The 12,450-nt window shown below is 44.3% G+C and overlaps 38 non-coding genes across 38 annotated transcripts; all 38 read right to left on the bottom strand.

Annotated features, from left to right (window-relative positions):
- Positions 1 to 29: 29 nt before the first annotated feature.
- Positions 30 to 148, bottom strand: LOC148558158 (5S ribosomal RNA). The gene has a single exon (XR_015888900.1). It is a non-coding gene; the product is annotated as a 5S ribosomal RNA (ribosomal RNA).
- A 224-nt stretch (positions 149 to 372) lies between these two features.
- On the bottom strand, positions 373 to 491 carry LOC148558157 (5S ribosomal RNA). The gene has a single exon (XR_015891663.1). It is a non-coding gene; the product is annotated as a 5S ribosomal RNA (ribosomal RNA).
- A 196-nt stretch (positions 492 to 687) lies between these two features.
- On the bottom strand, positions 688 to 806 carry LOC148558156 (5S ribosomal RNA). The gene has a single exon (XR_015889038.1). It is a non-coding gene; the product is annotated as a 5S ribosomal RNA (ribosomal RNA).
- A 193-nt stretch (positions 807 to 999) lies between these two features.
- LOC148558155 (5S ribosomal RNA) lies at positions 1,000 to 1,118 on the bottom strand. The gene has a single exon (XR_015891652.1). It is a non-coding gene; the product is annotated as a 5S ribosomal RNA (ribosomal RNA).
- Positions 1,119 to 1,303: 185 nt separating this feature from the next.
- LOC148558154 (5S ribosomal RNA) lies at positions 1,304 to 1,422 on the bottom strand. Its single transcript, XR_015890370.1, has one exon. It is a non-coding gene; the product is annotated as a 5S ribosomal RNA (ribosomal RNA).
- A 210-nt stretch (positions 1,423 to 1,632) lies between these two features.
- On the bottom strand, positions 1,633 to 1,751 carry LOC148558153 (5S ribosomal RNA). Its single transcript, XR_015889863.1, has one exon. It is a non-coding gene; the product is annotated as a 5S ribosomal RNA (ribosomal RNA).
- Positions 1,752 to 1,984: 233 nt separating this feature from the next.
- On the bottom strand, positions 1,985 to 2,103 carry LOC148558152 (5S ribosomal RNA). Its single transcript, XR_015889392.1, has one exon. It is a non-coding gene; the product is annotated as a 5S ribosomal RNA (ribosomal RNA).
- Positions 2,104 to 2,308: 205 nt separating this feature from the next.
- LOC148558151 (5S ribosomal RNA) lies at positions 2,309 to 2,427 on the bottom strand. The gene has a single exon (XR_015890021.1). It is a non-coding gene; the product is annotated as a 5S ribosomal RNA (ribosomal RNA).
- A 197-nt stretch (positions 2,428 to 2,624) lies between these two features.
- LOC148558150 (5S ribosomal RNA) lies at positions 2,625 to 2,743 on the bottom strand. The gene has a single exon (XR_015889037.1). It is a non-coding gene; the product is annotated as a 5S ribosomal RNA (ribosomal RNA).
- Positions 2,744 to 2,936: 193 nt separating this feature from the next.
- Positions 2,937 to 3,055, bottom strand: LOC148558149 (5S ribosomal RNA). The gene has a single exon (XR_015891641.1). It is a non-coding gene; the product is annotated as a 5S ribosomal RNA (ribosomal RNA).
- Positions 3,056 to 3,295: 240 nt separating this feature from the next.
- On the bottom strand, positions 3,296 to 3,414 carry LOC148558148 (5S ribosomal RNA). Its single transcript, XR_015888899.1, has one exon. It is a non-coding gene; the product is annotated as a 5S ribosomal RNA (ribosomal RNA).
- A 224-nt stretch (positions 3,415 to 3,638) lies between these two features.
- Positions 3,639 to 3,757, bottom strand: LOC148558147 (5S ribosomal RNA). The gene has a single exon (XR_015891630.1). It is a non-coding gene; the product is annotated as a 5S ribosomal RNA (ribosomal RNA).
- Positions 3,758 to 3,949: 192 nt separating this feature from the next.
- Positions 3,950 to 4,068, bottom strand: LOC148558146 (5S ribosomal RNA). The gene has a single exon (XR_015889036.1). It is a non-coding gene; the product is annotated as a 5S ribosomal RNA (ribosomal RNA).
- A 195-nt stretch (positions 4,069 to 4,263) lies between these two features.
- LOC148558145 (5S ribosomal RNA) lies at positions 4,264 to 4,382 on the bottom strand. Its single transcript, XR_015891619.1, has one exon. It is a non-coding gene; the product is annotated as a 5S ribosomal RNA (ribosomal RNA).
- Positions 4,383 to 4,567: 185 nt separating this feature from the next.
- Positions 4,568 to 4,686, bottom strand: LOC148558144 (5S ribosomal RNA). Its single transcript, XR_015890369.1, has one exon. It is a non-coding gene; the product is annotated as a 5S ribosomal RNA (ribosomal RNA).
- A 207-nt stretch (positions 4,687 to 4,893) lies between these two features.
- Positions 4,894 to 5,012, bottom strand: LOC148558143 (5S ribosomal RNA). The gene has a single exon (XR_015891608.1). It is a non-coding gene; the product is annotated as a 5S ribosomal RNA (ribosomal RNA).
- A 195-nt stretch (positions 5,013 to 5,207) lies between these two features.
- Positions 5,208 to 5,326, bottom strand: LOC148558142 (5S ribosomal RNA). Its single transcript, XR_015889035.1, has one exon. It is a non-coding gene; the product is annotated as a 5S ribosomal RNA (ribosomal RNA).
- Positions 5,327 to 5,519: 193 nt separating this feature from the next.
- LOC148558141 (5S ribosomal RNA) lies at positions 5,520 to 5,638 on the bottom strand. The gene has a single exon (XR_015891597.1). It is a non-coding gene; the product is annotated as a 5S ribosomal RNA (ribosomal RNA).
- A 184-nt stretch (positions 5,639 to 5,822) lies between these two features.
- LOC148558140 (5S ribosomal RNA) lies at positions 5,823 to 5,941 on the bottom strand. The gene has a single exon (XR_015890368.1). It is a non-coding gene; the product is annotated as a 5S ribosomal RNA (ribosomal RNA).
- A 219-nt stretch (positions 5,942 to 6,160) lies between these two features.
- LOC148558139 (5S ribosomal RNA) lies at positions 6,161 to 6,279 on the bottom strand. Its single transcript, XR_015891586.1, has one exon. It is a non-coding gene; the product is annotated as a 5S ribosomal RNA (ribosomal RNA).
- A 204-nt stretch (positions 6,280 to 6,483) lies between these two features.
- Positions 6,484 to 6,602, bottom strand: LOC148558138 (5S ribosomal RNA). The gene has a single exon (XR_015891575.1). It is a non-coding gene; the product is annotated as a 5S ribosomal RNA (ribosomal RNA).
- A 203-nt stretch (positions 6,603 to 6,805) lies between these two features.
- On the bottom strand, positions 6,806 to 6,924 carry LOC148558137 (5S ribosomal RNA). Its single transcript, XR_015890020.1, has one exon. It is a non-coding gene; the product is annotated as a 5S ribosomal RNA (ribosomal RNA).
- Positions 6,925 to 7,137: 213 nt separating this feature from the next.
- On the bottom strand, positions 7,138 to 7,256 carry LOC148558136 (5S ribosomal RNA). The gene has a single exon (XR_015888771.1). It is a non-coding gene; the product is annotated as a 5S ribosomal RNA (ribosomal RNA).
- Positions 7,257 to 7,472: 216 nt separating this feature from the next.
- LOC148558135 (5S ribosomal RNA) lies at positions 7,473 to 7,591 on the bottom strand. Its single transcript, XR_015891564.1, has one exon. It is a non-coding gene; the product is annotated as a 5S ribosomal RNA (ribosomal RNA).
- A 226-nt stretch (positions 7,592 to 7,817) lies between these two features.
- On the bottom strand, positions 7,818 to 7,936 carry LOC148558134 (5S ribosomal RNA). Its single transcript, XR_015888871.1, has one exon. It is a non-coding gene; the product is annotated as a 5S ribosomal RNA (ribosomal RNA).
- A 225-nt stretch (positions 7,937 to 8,161) lies between these two features.
- Positions 8,162 to 8,280, bottom strand: LOC148558133 (5S ribosomal RNA). The gene has a single exon (XR_015890421.1). It is a non-coding gene; the product is annotated as a 5S ribosomal RNA (ribosomal RNA).
- Positions 8,281 to 8,476: 196 nt separating this feature from the next.
- Positions 8,477 to 8,595, bottom strand: LOC148558132 (5S ribosomal RNA). Its single transcript, XR_015891552.1, has one exon. It is a non-coding gene; the product is annotated as a 5S ribosomal RNA (ribosomal RNA).
- A 239-nt stretch (positions 8,596 to 8,834) lies between these two features.
- On the bottom strand, positions 8,835 to 8,953 carry LOC148558131 (5S ribosomal RNA). The gene has a single exon (XR_015891541.1). It is a non-coding gene; the product is annotated as a 5S ribosomal RNA (ribosomal RNA).
- Positions 8,954 to 9,195: 242 nt separating this feature from the next.
- Positions 9,196 to 9,314, bottom strand: LOC148558130 (5S ribosomal RNA). The gene has a single exon (XR_015888870.1). It is a non-coding gene; the product is annotated as a 5S ribosomal RNA (ribosomal RNA).
- Positions 9,315 to 9,523: 209 nt separating this feature from the next.
- On the bottom strand, positions 9,524 to 9,642 carry LOC148558129 (5S ribosomal RNA). The gene has a single exon (XR_015889423.1). It is a non-coding gene; the product is annotated as a 5S ribosomal RNA (ribosomal RNA).
- Positions 9,643 to 9,838: 196 nt separating this feature from the next.
- LOC148558128 (5S ribosomal RNA) lies at positions 9,839 to 9,957 on the bottom strand. Its single transcript, XR_015891530.1, has one exon. It is a non-coding gene; the product is annotated as a 5S ribosomal RNA (ribosomal RNA).
- Positions 9,958 to 10,179: 222 nt separating this feature from the next.
- On the bottom strand, positions 10,180 to 10,298 carry LOC148558127 (5S ribosomal RNA). The gene has a single exon (XR_015888869.1). It is a non-coding gene; the product is annotated as a 5S ribosomal RNA (ribosomal RNA).
- Positions 10,299 to 10,521: 223 nt separating this feature from the next.
- Positions 10,522 to 10,640, bottom strand: LOC148558126 (5S ribosomal RNA). The gene has a single exon (XR_015890420.1). It is a non-coding gene; the product is annotated as a 5S ribosomal RNA (ribosomal RNA).
- Positions 10,641 to 10,836: 196 nt separating this feature from the next.
- On the bottom strand, positions 10,837 to 10,955 carry LOC148558125 (5S ribosomal RNA). Its single transcript, XR_015891519.1, has one exon. It is a non-coding gene; the product is annotated as a 5S ribosomal RNA (ribosomal RNA).
- Positions 10,956 to 11,168: 213 nt separating this feature from the next.
- On the bottom strand, positions 11,169 to 11,287 carry LOC148558124 (5S ribosomal RNA). The gene has a single exon (XR_015891508.1). It is a non-coding gene; the product is annotated as a 5S ribosomal RNA (ribosomal RNA).
- A 221-nt stretch (positions 11,288 to 11,508) lies between these two features.
- On the bottom strand, positions 11,509 to 11,627 carry LOC148558123 (5S ribosomal RNA). The gene has a single exon (XR_015888868.1). It is a non-coding gene; the product is annotated as a 5S ribosomal RNA (ribosomal RNA).
- Positions 11,628 to 11,857: 230 nt separating this feature from the next.
- Positions 11,858 to 11,976, bottom strand: LOC148558122 (5S ribosomal RNA). The gene has a single exon (XR_015889422.1). It is a non-coding gene; the product is annotated as a 5S ribosomal RNA (ribosomal RNA).
- A 196-nt stretch (positions 11,977 to 12,172) lies between these two features.
- Positions 12,173 to 12,291, bottom strand: LOC148558121 (5S ribosomal RNA). Its single transcript, XR_015891496.1, has one exon. It is a non-coding gene; the product is annotated as a 5S ribosomal RNA (ribosomal RNA).
- Positions 12,292 to 12,450: the final 159 nt, after the last annotated feature.

Genomic DNA, 12,450 nt, shown 5'->3' with positions numbered 1-12,450 from the left:
ACGTAAAAAAAAAAAAAAAAAAAAAAAAAGAGGTGCAACACAAGGACTTCCCAGGAGGTCACCCATCCTAGTACTACTCTCGCCCAAGCACGCTTAACTGCGGAGTTCTGATGGGATCCGGTGCATTAGTGCTGGTATGATCGCACCTATTATAATATGCGCACATAATTATCATATGCATGTCTTGCGACGTAGGGTAAGTCGAGCTGCGAATCCCTGCGGGGCCCGTGCGAGCTTGCCTAAAATGAGGTCATTGAGACTCGCTTTAGCTAAACTATTCAAGATAGTGCCGTTTAAAGAACGAGCGTAGGCACGACGTAAAAAAAAAAAAAAAAAAAAAAAAAAAAAAAAAAAAAAAAAAAAAAAAAAAAAGAGGTGCAACACGAGGACTTCCCAGGAGGTCACCCATCCTAGTACTACTCTCGCCCAAGCACGCTTAACTGCGGAGTTCTGATGGGATCCGGTGCATTAGTGCTGGTATGATCGCACCTATTAAAATATGCGCACATAATTATCATATGCATGTCTCGCGACGTAGGGTAAGTCGAGTTGCGAAACCCTGCGGGGCCCGTGCGAACTTGCCTAAAATGAGGTCATTGAGACTCGCTTTAGCTAAACTATTCAAGATAGCGCCGTTTAAAGAACGAGGGCAAGCACGACGTAAAAAAAAAAAAAAAAAAAAAAAAAGAGGTGCAACACGAGGACTTCCCAGGAGGTCACCCATCCTAGTACTACTCTCGCCCAAGCACGCTTAACTGCGGAGTTCTGATGGGATCCGGTGAATTAGTGCTGGTATGATCGCACCTATTAAAATATGCGCACAAAATTATCATATGCATGTCTCGCGACGTAGGGTAAGTCGAGTTGCAAATCCCTGCGGGGCCCGTGGGAGCTTGCCTAAAATCAGGTCATTGAGACTCGCTTTAACAAAACTGTGCAAGATAGCGCCGTTTAAAGAACGAGGGTAAGCACGACGTAAAAAAAAAAAAAAAAAAAAAAGAGGTGCAACACGAGGACTTCCCAGGAGGTCACCCATCCTAGTACTACTCTCGCCCAAGCACGCTTAACTGCGGAGTTCTGATGGGATCCGGTGCATTAGTGCTGGTATGATCGCACCTATTAAAATATGCGCACATAATTATCATATGCATGTCTTGCGACGTAGGGTAAGTCGAGCTGCGAATCCCTGCGGGGCCCGTGCGAGCTTGCCTAAAATGAGGTCATTGAGACTCGCTTTAGCTAAACTATTCAAGATAGTGCCGTTTAAAGAACGAGGGTAGGCACGACGTAAAAAAAAAAAAAAGAGGTGCAACACAAGGACTTCCCAGGAGGTCACCCATCCTAGTACTACTCTCGCCCAAGCATGCTTAACTGCGGAGTTCTGATGGGATCCGGTGCATTAGTGCTGGTATGATCGCACCTTTTATAATATGCGCACATAATTATCATATGCATGTCTTGCGACGTAGGGTAAGTCGAGCTGCGAATCCCTGCGGGGCCCTTGCGAGCTTGCCTAAAATGAGGTCATTGAGACTCGCTTTAGCTAAACTATTCAAGATAGTGCCGTTTAAAGAACGAGCGTAGGCACGACGTAAAAAAAAAAAAAAAAAAAAAAAAAAAAAAAAAAAAAAAGAGGTGCAACACGAGGACTTCCCAGGAGGTCACCCATCCTAGTACTACTCTCGCCCAAGCACGCTTAACTGCGGAGTTCTGATAGGATCCGGTGCATTAGTGCTGGTATGATCGCACCTATTATAATATGCGCACATAATTATCATATGCATGTCTTGCGACGTAGGGTAAGTCGAGCTGCGAATCCCTGCGGGGCCTGTGGGAGCTTGCCTAAAATCAGGTCATTGAGACTCGCTTTAGCTAAACTATTCAAGATAGTGCCGTTTAAAGAACGAGCGTAGGCACGACGTATTAAAAAAAAAAAAAAAAAAAAAAAAAAAAAAAAAAAAAAAAAAAAAAAAAAAAAAAAAAAGAGGTGCAACACGAGGACTTCCCAGGAGGTCACCCATCCTAGTACTACTCTCGCCCAAGCACGCTTAACTGCAGAGTTCTGATGGGATCCGGTGCATTAGTGCTGGTATGATCGCACCTATTATAATATGCGCACATAATTATCATATGCATGTCTTGCGACGTAGGGTAAGTCGAGCTGCGAATCCCTGCGGGGCCTGTGGGAGCTTGCCTAAAATCAGGTCATTGAGACTCGCTTTAGCTAAACTATTCAAGATAGCGCCGTTTAAAGAACGAGGGTAAGCACGACGTAAAAAAAATAAAAAAAAAAAAAAAAAAAAAAAAAGAGGTGTAACACGAGGACTTCCCAGGAGGTCACCCATCCTAGTACTACTCTCGCCCAAGCACGCTTAACTGCGGAGTTCTGATGGGATCCGGTGCATTAGTGCTGGTATGATCGCACCTATTAAAATATGCGCACATAATTATCATATGCATGTCTCGCGACGTAGGGTAAGTCGAGTTGCGAAACCCTGCGGGGCCCGTGCGAACTTGCCTAAAATGAGGTCATTGAGACTCGCTTTAGCTAAACTATTCAAGATAGCGCCGTTTAAAGAACGAAGGCAAGCACGACGTAAAAAAAAAAAAAAAAAAAAAAAAAAGAGGTGCAACACGAGGACTTCCCAGGAGGTCACCCATCCTAGTACTACTCTCGCCCAAGCACGCTTAACTGCGGAGTTCTGATGGGATCCGGTGAATTAGTGCTGGTATGATCGCACCTATTAAAATATGCGCACAAAATTATCATATGCATGTCTCGCGACGTAGGGTAAGTCGACTTGCAAATCCCTGCGGGGCCCGTGGGAGCTTGCCTAAAATCAGGTCATTGAGACTCGCTTTAACAAAACTGTGCAAGATAGCGCCGTTTAAAGAACGAGGGTAAGCACGACGTAAAAAAAAAAAAAAAAAAAAAAGAGGTGCAACACGAGGACTTCCCAGGAGGTCACCCATCCTAGTACTACTCTCGCCCAAGCACGCTTAACTGCGGAGTTCTGATGGGATCCGGTGCATTAGTGCTGGTATGATCGCACCTATTATAATATGCGCACATAATTATCATATGCATGTCTTGCGACGTAGGGTAAGTCGAGCTGCGAATCCCTGCGGGGCCCGTGCGAGCTTGCCTAAAATGAGGTCATTGAGACTCGCTTTAGCTAAACTATTCAAGATAGTGTCGTTTAAAGAACGAGGGTAGGCACGACGTAAAAAAAAAAAAAAAAAAAAAAAAAAAAAAAAAAAAAAAAAAAAAAAAAAAAAAAAAAAAAAAAAAAAAGAGGTGCAACACAAGGACTTCCCAGGAGGTCACCCATCCTAGTACTACTCTCGCCCAAGCACGCTTAACTGCGGAGTTCTGATGGGATCCGGTGCATTAGTGCTGGTATGATCGCACCTATTATAATATGCGCACATAATTATCATATGCATGTCTTGTGACGTAGGGTAAGTCGAGCTGCGAATCCCTGCGGGGCCCGTGCGAGCTTGCCTAAAATGAGGTCATTGAGACTCGCTTTAGCTAAACTATTCAAGATAGTGCCGTTTAAAGAACGAGCGTAGGCACGACGTAAAAAAAAAAAAAAAAAAAAAAAAAAAAAAAAAAAAAAAAAAAAAAAAAAAAAGAGGTGCAACACGAGGACTTCCCAGGAGGTCACCCATCCTAGTACTACTCTCGCCCAAGCACGCTTAACTGCGGAGTTCTGATGGGATCCGGTGCATTAGTGCTGGTATGATCGCACCTATTAAAATATGCGCACATAATTATCATATGCATGTCTCGCGACGTAGGGTAAGTCGAGTTGCGAAACCCTGCGGGGCCCGTGCGAACTTGCCTAAAATGAGGTCATTGAGACTCGCTTTAGCTAAACTATTCAAGATAGCGCCGTTTAAAGAACGAGGGCAAGCACGACGTAAAAAAAAAAAAAAAAAAAAAGAGGTGCAACACGAGGACTTCCCAGGAGGTCACCCATCCTAGTACTACTCTCGCCCAAGCACGCTTAACTGCGGAGTTCTGATGGGATCCGGTGAATTAGTGCTGGTATGATCGCACCTATTAAAATATGCGCACAAAATTATCATATGCATGTCTCGCGACGTAGGGTAAGTCGAGTTGCAAATCCCTGCGGGGCCCGTGGGAGCTTGCCTAAAATCAGGTCATTGAGACTCGCTTTAACAAAACTGTGCAAGATAGCGCCGTTTAAAGAACGAGGGTAAGCACGACGTAAAAAAAAAAAAAAAAAAAAAAAAGAGGTGCAACACGAGGACTTCCCAGGAGGTCACCCATCCTAGTACTACTCTCGCCCAAGCACGCTTAACTGCGGAGTTCTGATGGGATCCGGTGCATTAGTGCTGGTATGATCGCACCTATTAAAATATGCGCACATAATTATCATATGCATGTCTTGCGACGTAGGGTAAGTCGAGCTGCGAATCCCTGCGGGGCCCGTGCGAGCTTGCCTAAAATGAGGTCATTGAGACTCGCTTTAGCTAAACTATTCAAGATAGTGCCGTTTAAAGAACGAGGGTAGGCACGACGTAAAAAAAAAAAAAAGAGGTGCAACACAAGGACTTCCCAGGAGGTCACCCATCCTAGTACTACTCTCGCCCAAGCATGCTTAACTGCGGAGTTCTGATGGGATCCGGTGCATTAGTGCTGGTATGATCGCACCTTTTATAATATGCGCACATAATTATCATATGCATGTCTTGCGACGTAGGGTAAGTCGAGCTGCGAATCCCTGCGGGGCCCGTGCGAGCTTGCCTAAAATGAGGTCATTGAGACTCGCTTTAGCTAAACTATTCAAGATAGTGCCGTTTAAAGAACGAGCGTAGGCACGACGTAAAAAAAAAAAAAAAAAAAAAAAAAAAAAAAAAAAAGAGGTGCAACACGAGGACTTCCCAGGAGGTCACCCATCCTAGTACTACTCTCGCCCAAGCACGCTTAACTGCGGAGTTCTGATGGGATCCGGTGCATTAGTGCTGGTATGATCGCACCTATTATAATATGCGCACATAATTATCATATGCATGTCTTGCGACGTAGGGTAAGTCGAGCTGCGAATCCCTGCGGGGCCTGTGGGAGCTTGCCTAAAATGAGGTCATTGAGACTCGCTTTAGCTAAACTATTCAAGATAGCGCCGTTTAAAGAACGAGGGCAAGCACGACGTAAAAAAAAAAAAAAAAAAAAAAAAGAGGTGCAACACGAGGACTTCCCAGGAGGTCACCCATCCTAGTACTACTCTCGCCCAAGCACGCTTAACTGCGGAGTTCTGATGGGATCCGGTGAATTAGTGCTGGTATGATCGCACCTATTAAAATATGCGCACAAAATTATCATATGCATGTCTCGCGACGTAGGGTAAGTCGAGTTGCAAATCCCTGCGGGGCCCGTGGGAGCTTGCCTAAAATCAGGTCATTGAGACTCGCTTTAACAAAACTGTGCAAGATAGCGCCGTTTAAAGAACGAGGGTAAGCACGACGTAAAAAAAAAAAAAAAAAAAAAAGAGGTGCAACACGAGGACTTCCCAGGAGGTCACCCATCCTAGTACTACTCTCGCCCAAGCACGCTTAACTGCGGAGTTCTGATGGGATCCGGTGCATTAGTGCTGGTATGATCGCACCTATTAAAATATGCGCACATAATTATCATATGCATGTCTTGCGACGTAGGGTAAGTCGAGCTGCGAATCCCTGCGGGGCCCGTGCGAGCTTGCCTAAAATGAGGTCATTGAGACTCGCTTTAGCTAAACTATTCAAGATAGTGCCGTTTAAAGAACGAGGGTAGGCACGACGTAAAAAAAAAAAAAGAGGTGCAACACAAGGACTTCCCAGGAGGTCACCCATCCTAGTACTACTCTCGCCCAAGCATGCTTAACTGCGGAGTTCTGATGGGATCCGGTGCATTAGTGCTGGTATGATCGCACCTTTTATAATATGCGCACATAATTATCATATGCATGTCTTGCGACGTAGGGTAAGTCGAGCTGCGAATCCCTGCGGGGCCCGTGCGAGCTTGCCTAAAATGAGGTCATTGAGACTCGCTTTAGCTAAACTATTCAAGATAGTGCCGTTTAAAGAACGAGCGTAGGCACGACGTAAAAAAAAAAAAAAAAAAAAAAAAAAAAAAAAAAAAAAAAAAAAAAAAGAGGTGCAACACGAGGACTTCCCAGGAGGTCACCCATCCTAGTACTACTCTCGCCCAAGCACGCTTAACTGCGGAGTTCTGATGGGATCCGGTGCATTAGTGCTGGTATGATCGCACCTATTATAATATGCGCACATAATTATCATATGCATGTCTTGCGACGTAGGGTAAGTCGAGCTGCGAATCCCTGCGGGGCCTGTGGGAGCTTGCCTAAAATCAGGTCATTGAGACTCGCTTTAGCTAAACTATTCAAGATAGTGCCGTTTAAAGAACGAGCGTAGGCACGACGTATTAAAAAAAAAAAAAAAAAAAAAAAAAAAAAAGAGGTGCAACACGAGGACTTCCCAGGAGGTCACCCATCCTAGTACTACTCTCGCCCAAGCACGCTTAACTGCGGAGTTCTGATGGGATCCGGTGCATTAGTGCTGGTATGATCGCACCTATTATAATATGCGCACATAATTATCATATGCATGTCTTGCGACGTAGGGTAAGTCGAGCTGCGAATCCCTGCGGGGCCTGTGGGAGCTTGCCTAAAATCAGGTCATTGAGACTCGCTTTAGCTAAACTATTCAAGATAGCGCCGTTTAAAGAACGAGGGTAAGCACGACGTAAAAAAAATAAAAAAAAAAAAAAAAAAAAAAAGAGGTGTAACACGAGGACTTCCCAGGAGGTCACCCATCCTAGTACTACTCTCGCCCAAGCACGCTTAACTGCGGAGTTCTGATGGGATCCGGTGCATTAGTGCTGGTATGATCGCACCTATTATAATATGCGCACATAATTATCATATGCAAGTCTCGCGATGTAGGGTAAGTCGAGTTGCGAAATCCTGCGGGGCCCGTGCGAACTTGCCTAAAATGAGGTCATTGAGACTCGCTTTAGCTAAACTATTCAAGATAGCGCCGTTTAAAGAACGAGGGTAAGCACGACGTAAAAAAAAAAAAAAAAAAAAAAAAAAAAAAAAAAAAAAAAAAGAGGTGCAAGACGAGGACTTCCCAGGAGGTCACCCATCCTAGTACTACTCCCGCCCAAGCACGCTTAACTGCGGAGTTCGGATGGGATCCGGTGCATTAGTGCTGGTATGATCGCACCTATTATAATATGCGCACATAATTATCATATGCGTGTCTTGCGACGTAGGGTAAGTCGAGCTGCGAATCCCTGCGGGGCCCGTGCGAGCTTGCCTAAAATGAGGTCATTGAGACTCGCTTTAGCTAAACTATTCAAGATAGCGCCGTTTAAAGAACGAGGGTAAGCACGACGTAAAAAAAAAAAAAAAAAAAAAAAAAAAAAAAAAAAAAAAAAAAAAGAGGTGCAACACGAGGACTTCCCAGGAGGTCACCCATCCTAGTACTACTCTCGCCCAAGCACGCTTAACTGCGGAGTTCTGATGGGATCCGGTGCATTAGTGCTGGTATGATCGCACCTATTAAAATATGCGCACATAATTATCATATGCATGTCTCGCGATGTAGGGTAAGTCGAGTTGCGAAACCCTGCGGGGCCCGTGCGAACTTGCCTAAAATGAGGTCATTGAGACTCGCTTTAGCTAAACTATTCAAGATAGCGCCGTTTAAAGAACGAGGGCAAGCACGACGTAAAAAAAAAAAAAAAAAAAAAAAAAAAAAAAAAAAAAAAAAAAAAAAAAAAAAAAGAGGTGCAACACGAGGACTTCCCAGGAGGTCACCCATCCTAGTACTACTCCCGCCCAAGCACGCTTAACTGCGGAGTTCTGATGGGATCCGGTGAATTAGTGCTGGTATGATCGCACCTATTATAATATGCGCACATAATTATCATATGCATGTCTCGCGACGTAGGGTAAGTCGAGTTGCAAATCCCTGCGGGGCCCGTGCGAGCTTGCCCAAAATCAGGTCATTGAGACTCGCTTTAACTAAACTGTGCAAGATAGCGTCGTTTAAAGAACGAGGGTAAGCACGACGTAAAAAAAAAAAAAAAAAAAAAAAAAAAAAAAAAAAAAAAAAAAAAAAAAAAAAAGAGGTGCAAGACGAGGACTTCCCAGGAGGTCACCCATCCTAGTACTACTCCCGCCCAAGCACGCTTAACTGCGGAGTTCTGATGGGATCCGGTGCATTAGTGCTGGTATGATCGCACTTATTATAATATGCGCACATAATTATCATATGCGTGTCTTGCGACGTAGGGTAAGTCGAGCTGCGAATCCCTGCGGGGCCTGTGGGAGCTTGCCTAAAATCAGGTCATTGAGACTCGCTTTAGCTAAACTATTCAAGATAGTGCCGTTTAAAGAACGAGCGTAGGCACGACGTATAAAAAAAAAAAAAAAAAAAAAAAGAGGTGCAACACGAGGACTTCCCAGGAGGTCACCCATCCTAGTACTACTCTCGCCCAAGCACGCTTAACTGCGGAGTTCTGATGGGATCCGGTGCATTAGTGCTGGTATGATCGCACCTATTATAATATGCGCACATAATTATCATATGCATGTCTTGCGACGTAGGGTAAGTCGAGCTGCGAATCCCTGCGGGGCCTGTGGGAGCTTGCCTAAAATGAGGTCATTGAGACTCGCTTTAGCTAAACTATTCAAGATAGCGCCGTTTAAAGAACGAGGGTAAGCACGACGTAAAAAAAAAAAAAAAAAAAAAAAAAAAAAAAAAAAAAAAAAAAAAAAAAAAAAAAAAAAAAAAAAAAAGAGGTGCAACACGAGGACTTCCCAGGAGGTCACCCATCCTAGTACTACTCTCGCCCAAGCACGCTTAACTGCGGAGTTCTGATGGGATCCGGTGCATTAGTGCTGGTATGATCGCACCTATTAAAATATGCGCACATAATTATCATATGCATGTCTCGCGATGTAGGGTAAGTCGAGTTGCGAAACCCTGCGGGGCCCGTGCGAACTTGCCTAAAATGAGGTCATTGAGACTCGCTTTAGCTAAACTATTCAAGATAGCGCCGTTTAAAGAACGAGGGCAAGCACGACGTAAAAAAAAAAAAAAAAAAAAAAAAAAAAAAAAAAAAAAAAAAAAAAAAAAAAAAAAAAAAAAAAAAAAAAAGAGGTGCAACACGAGGACTTCCCAGGAGGTCACCCATCCTAGTACTACTCCCGCCCAAGCACGCTTAACTGCGGAGTTCTGATGGGATCCGGTGAATTAGTGCTGGTATGATCGCACCTATTATAATATGCGCACATAATTATCATATGCATGTCTCGCGACGTAGGGTAAGTCGAGTTGCAAATCCCTGCGGGGCCCGTGCGAGCTTGCCCAAAATCAGGTCATTGAGACTCGCTTTAACTAAACTGTGCAAGATAGCGTCGTTTAAAGAACGAGGGTAAGCACGACGTAAAAAAAAAAAAAAAAAAAAAAAAAAAAAAAAAAAAAAGAGGTGCAAGACGAGGACTTCCCAGGAGGTCACCCATCCTAGTACTACTCCCGCCCAAGCACGCTTAACTGCGGAGTTCTGATGGGATCCGGTGCATTAGTGCTGGTATGATCGCACCTATTATAATATGCGCACATAATTATCATATGCGTGTCTTGCGACGTAGGGTAAGTCGAGCTGCGAATCCCTGCGGGGCCTGTGGGAGCTTGCCTAAAATCAGGTCATTGAGACTCGCTTTAGCTAAACTATTCAAGATAGTGCCGTTTAAAGAACGAGCGTAGGCACGACGTATAAAAAAAAAAAAAAAAAAAAAAAGAGGTGCAACACGAGGACTTCCCAGGAGGTCACCCATCCTAGTACTACTCTCGCCCAAGCACGCTTAACTGCGGAGTTCTGATGGGATCCGGTGCATTAGTGCTGGTATGATCGCACCTATTATAATATGCGCACATAATTATCATATGCATGTCTTGCGACGTAGGGTAAGTCGAGCTGCGAATCCCTGCGGGGCCTGTGGGAGCTTGCCTAAAATGAGGTCATTGAGACTCGCTTTAGCTAAACTATTCAAGATAGCGCCGTTTAAAGAACGAGGGTAAGCACGACGTAAAAAAAAAAAAAAAAAAAAAAAAAAAAAAAAAAAAAAAAAAAAAAAAAAAGAGGTGCAACACGAGGACTTCCCAGGAGGTCACCCATCCTAGTACTACTCCCGCCCAAGCACGCTTAACTGCGGAGTTCTGATGGGATCCGGTGAATTAGTGCTGGTATGATCGCACCTATTATAATATGCGCACATAATTATCATATGCATGTCTCGCGACGTAGGGTAAGTCGAGTTGCAAATCCCTGCGGGGCCCGTGCGAGCTTGCCCAAAATCAGGTCATTGAGACTCGCTTTAACTAAACTGTGCAAGATAGCGTCGTTTAAAGAACGAGGGTAAGCACGACGTAAAAAAAAAAAAAAAAAAAAAAAAAAAAAAAAAAAAAAAAAAAAAAAAAAAAGAGGTGCAAGACGAGGACTTCCCAGGAGGTCACCCATCCTAGTACTACTCCCGCCCAAGCACGCTTAACTGCGGAGTTCTGATGGGATCCGGTGCATTAGTGCTGGTATGATCGCACTTATTATAATATGCGCACATAATTATCATATGCGTGTCTTGCGACGTAGGGTAAGTCGAGCTGCGAATCCCTGCGGGGCCTGTGGGAGCTTGCCTAAAATCAGGTCATTGAGACTCGCTTTAGCTAAACTATTCAAGATAGTGCCGTTTAAAGAACGAGCGTAGGCACGACGTATAAAAAAAAAAAAAAAAAAAAAAAGAGGTGCAACACGAGGACTTCCCAGGAGGTCACCCATCCTAGTACTACTCTCGCCCAAGCACGCTTAACTGCGGAGTTCTGATGGGATCCGGTGCATTAGTGCTGGTATGATCGCACCTATTATAATATGCGCACATAATTATCATATGCATGTCTTGCGACGTAGGGTAAGTCGAGCTGCGAATCCCTGCGGGGCCTGTGGGAGCTTGCCTAAAATGAGGTCATTGAGACTCGCTTTAGCTAAACTATTCAAGATAGCGCCGTTTAAAGAACGAGGGTAAGCACGACGTAAAAAAAAAAAAAAAAAAAAAAAAAAAAAAAAAAAAAAAAAAGAGGTGCAACACGAGGACTTCCCAGGAGGTCACCCATCCTAGTACTACTCTCGCCCAAGCACGCTTAACTGCGGAGTTCTGATGGGATCCGGTGCATTAGTGCTGGTATGATCGCACCTATTAAAATATGCGCACATAATTATCATATGCATGTCTCGCGATGTAGGGTAAGTCGAGTTGCGAAACCCTGCGGGGCCCGTGCGAACTTGCCTAAAATGAGGTCATTGAGACTCGCTTTAGCTAAACTATTCAAGATAGCGCCGTTTAAAGAACGAGGGCAAGCACGACGTAAAAAAAAAAAAAAAAAAAAAAAAAAAAAAAAAAAAAAAAAAAAAAAAAAGAGGTGCAACACGAGGACTTCCCAGGAGGTCACCCATCCTAGTACTACTCCCGCCCAAGCACGCTTAACTGCGGAGTTCTGATGGGATCCGGTGAATTAGTGCTGGTATGATCGCACCTATTATAATATGCGCACATAATTATCATATGCATGTCTCGCGACGTAGGGTAAGTCGAGTTGCAAATCCCTGCGGGGCCCGTGCGAGCTTGCCCAAAATCAGGTCATTGAGACTCGCTTTAACTAAACTGTGCAAGATAGCGTCGTTTAAAGAACGAGGGTAAGCACGACGTAAAAAAAAAAAAAAAAAAAAAAAAAAAAAAAAAAAAAAAAAAAAAAAAAAAAAAAAAAAGAGGTGCAAGACGAGGACTTCCCAGGAGGTCACCCATCCTAGTACTACTCCCGCCCAAGCACGCTTAACTGCGGAGTTCTGATGGGATCCGGTGCATTAGTGCTGGTATGATCGCACCTATTATAATATGCGCACATAATTATCATATGCGTGTCTTGCGACGTAGGGTAAGTCGAGCTGCGAATCCCTGCGGGGCCTGTGGGAGCTTGCCTAAAATCAGGTCATTGAGACTCGCTTTAGCTAAACTATTCAAGATAGTGCCGTTTAAAGAACGAGCGTAGGCACGACGTATAAAAAAAAAAAAAAAAAAAAAAAGAGGTGCAACACGAGGACTTCCCAGGAGGTCACCCATCCTAGTACTACTCTCGCCCAAGCACGCTTAACTGCGGAGTTCTGATGGGATCCGGTGCATTAGTGCTGGTATGATCGCACCTATTATAATATGCGCACATAATTATCATATGCATGTCTTGCGACGTAGGGTAAGTCGAGCTGCGAATCCCTGCGGGGCCTGTGGGAGCTTGCCTAAAATCAGGTCATTGAGACTCGCTTTAGCTAAACTATTCAAGATAGCGCCGTTTAAAGAACGAGGG

Source organism: Arachis ipaensis, chromosome B6 (assembly GCF_059453495.1).
Source record: "Arachis ipaensis isolate K30076 ecotype BB chromosome B6, ASM5945349v1, whole genome shotgun sequence".
Lineage (NCBI taxonomy): Eukaryota > Viridiplantae > Streptophyta > Magnoliopsida > Fabales > Fabaceae > Arachis > Arachis ipaensis.
This window is presented reverse-complemented; position numbering and strand designations above follow the sequence as displayed.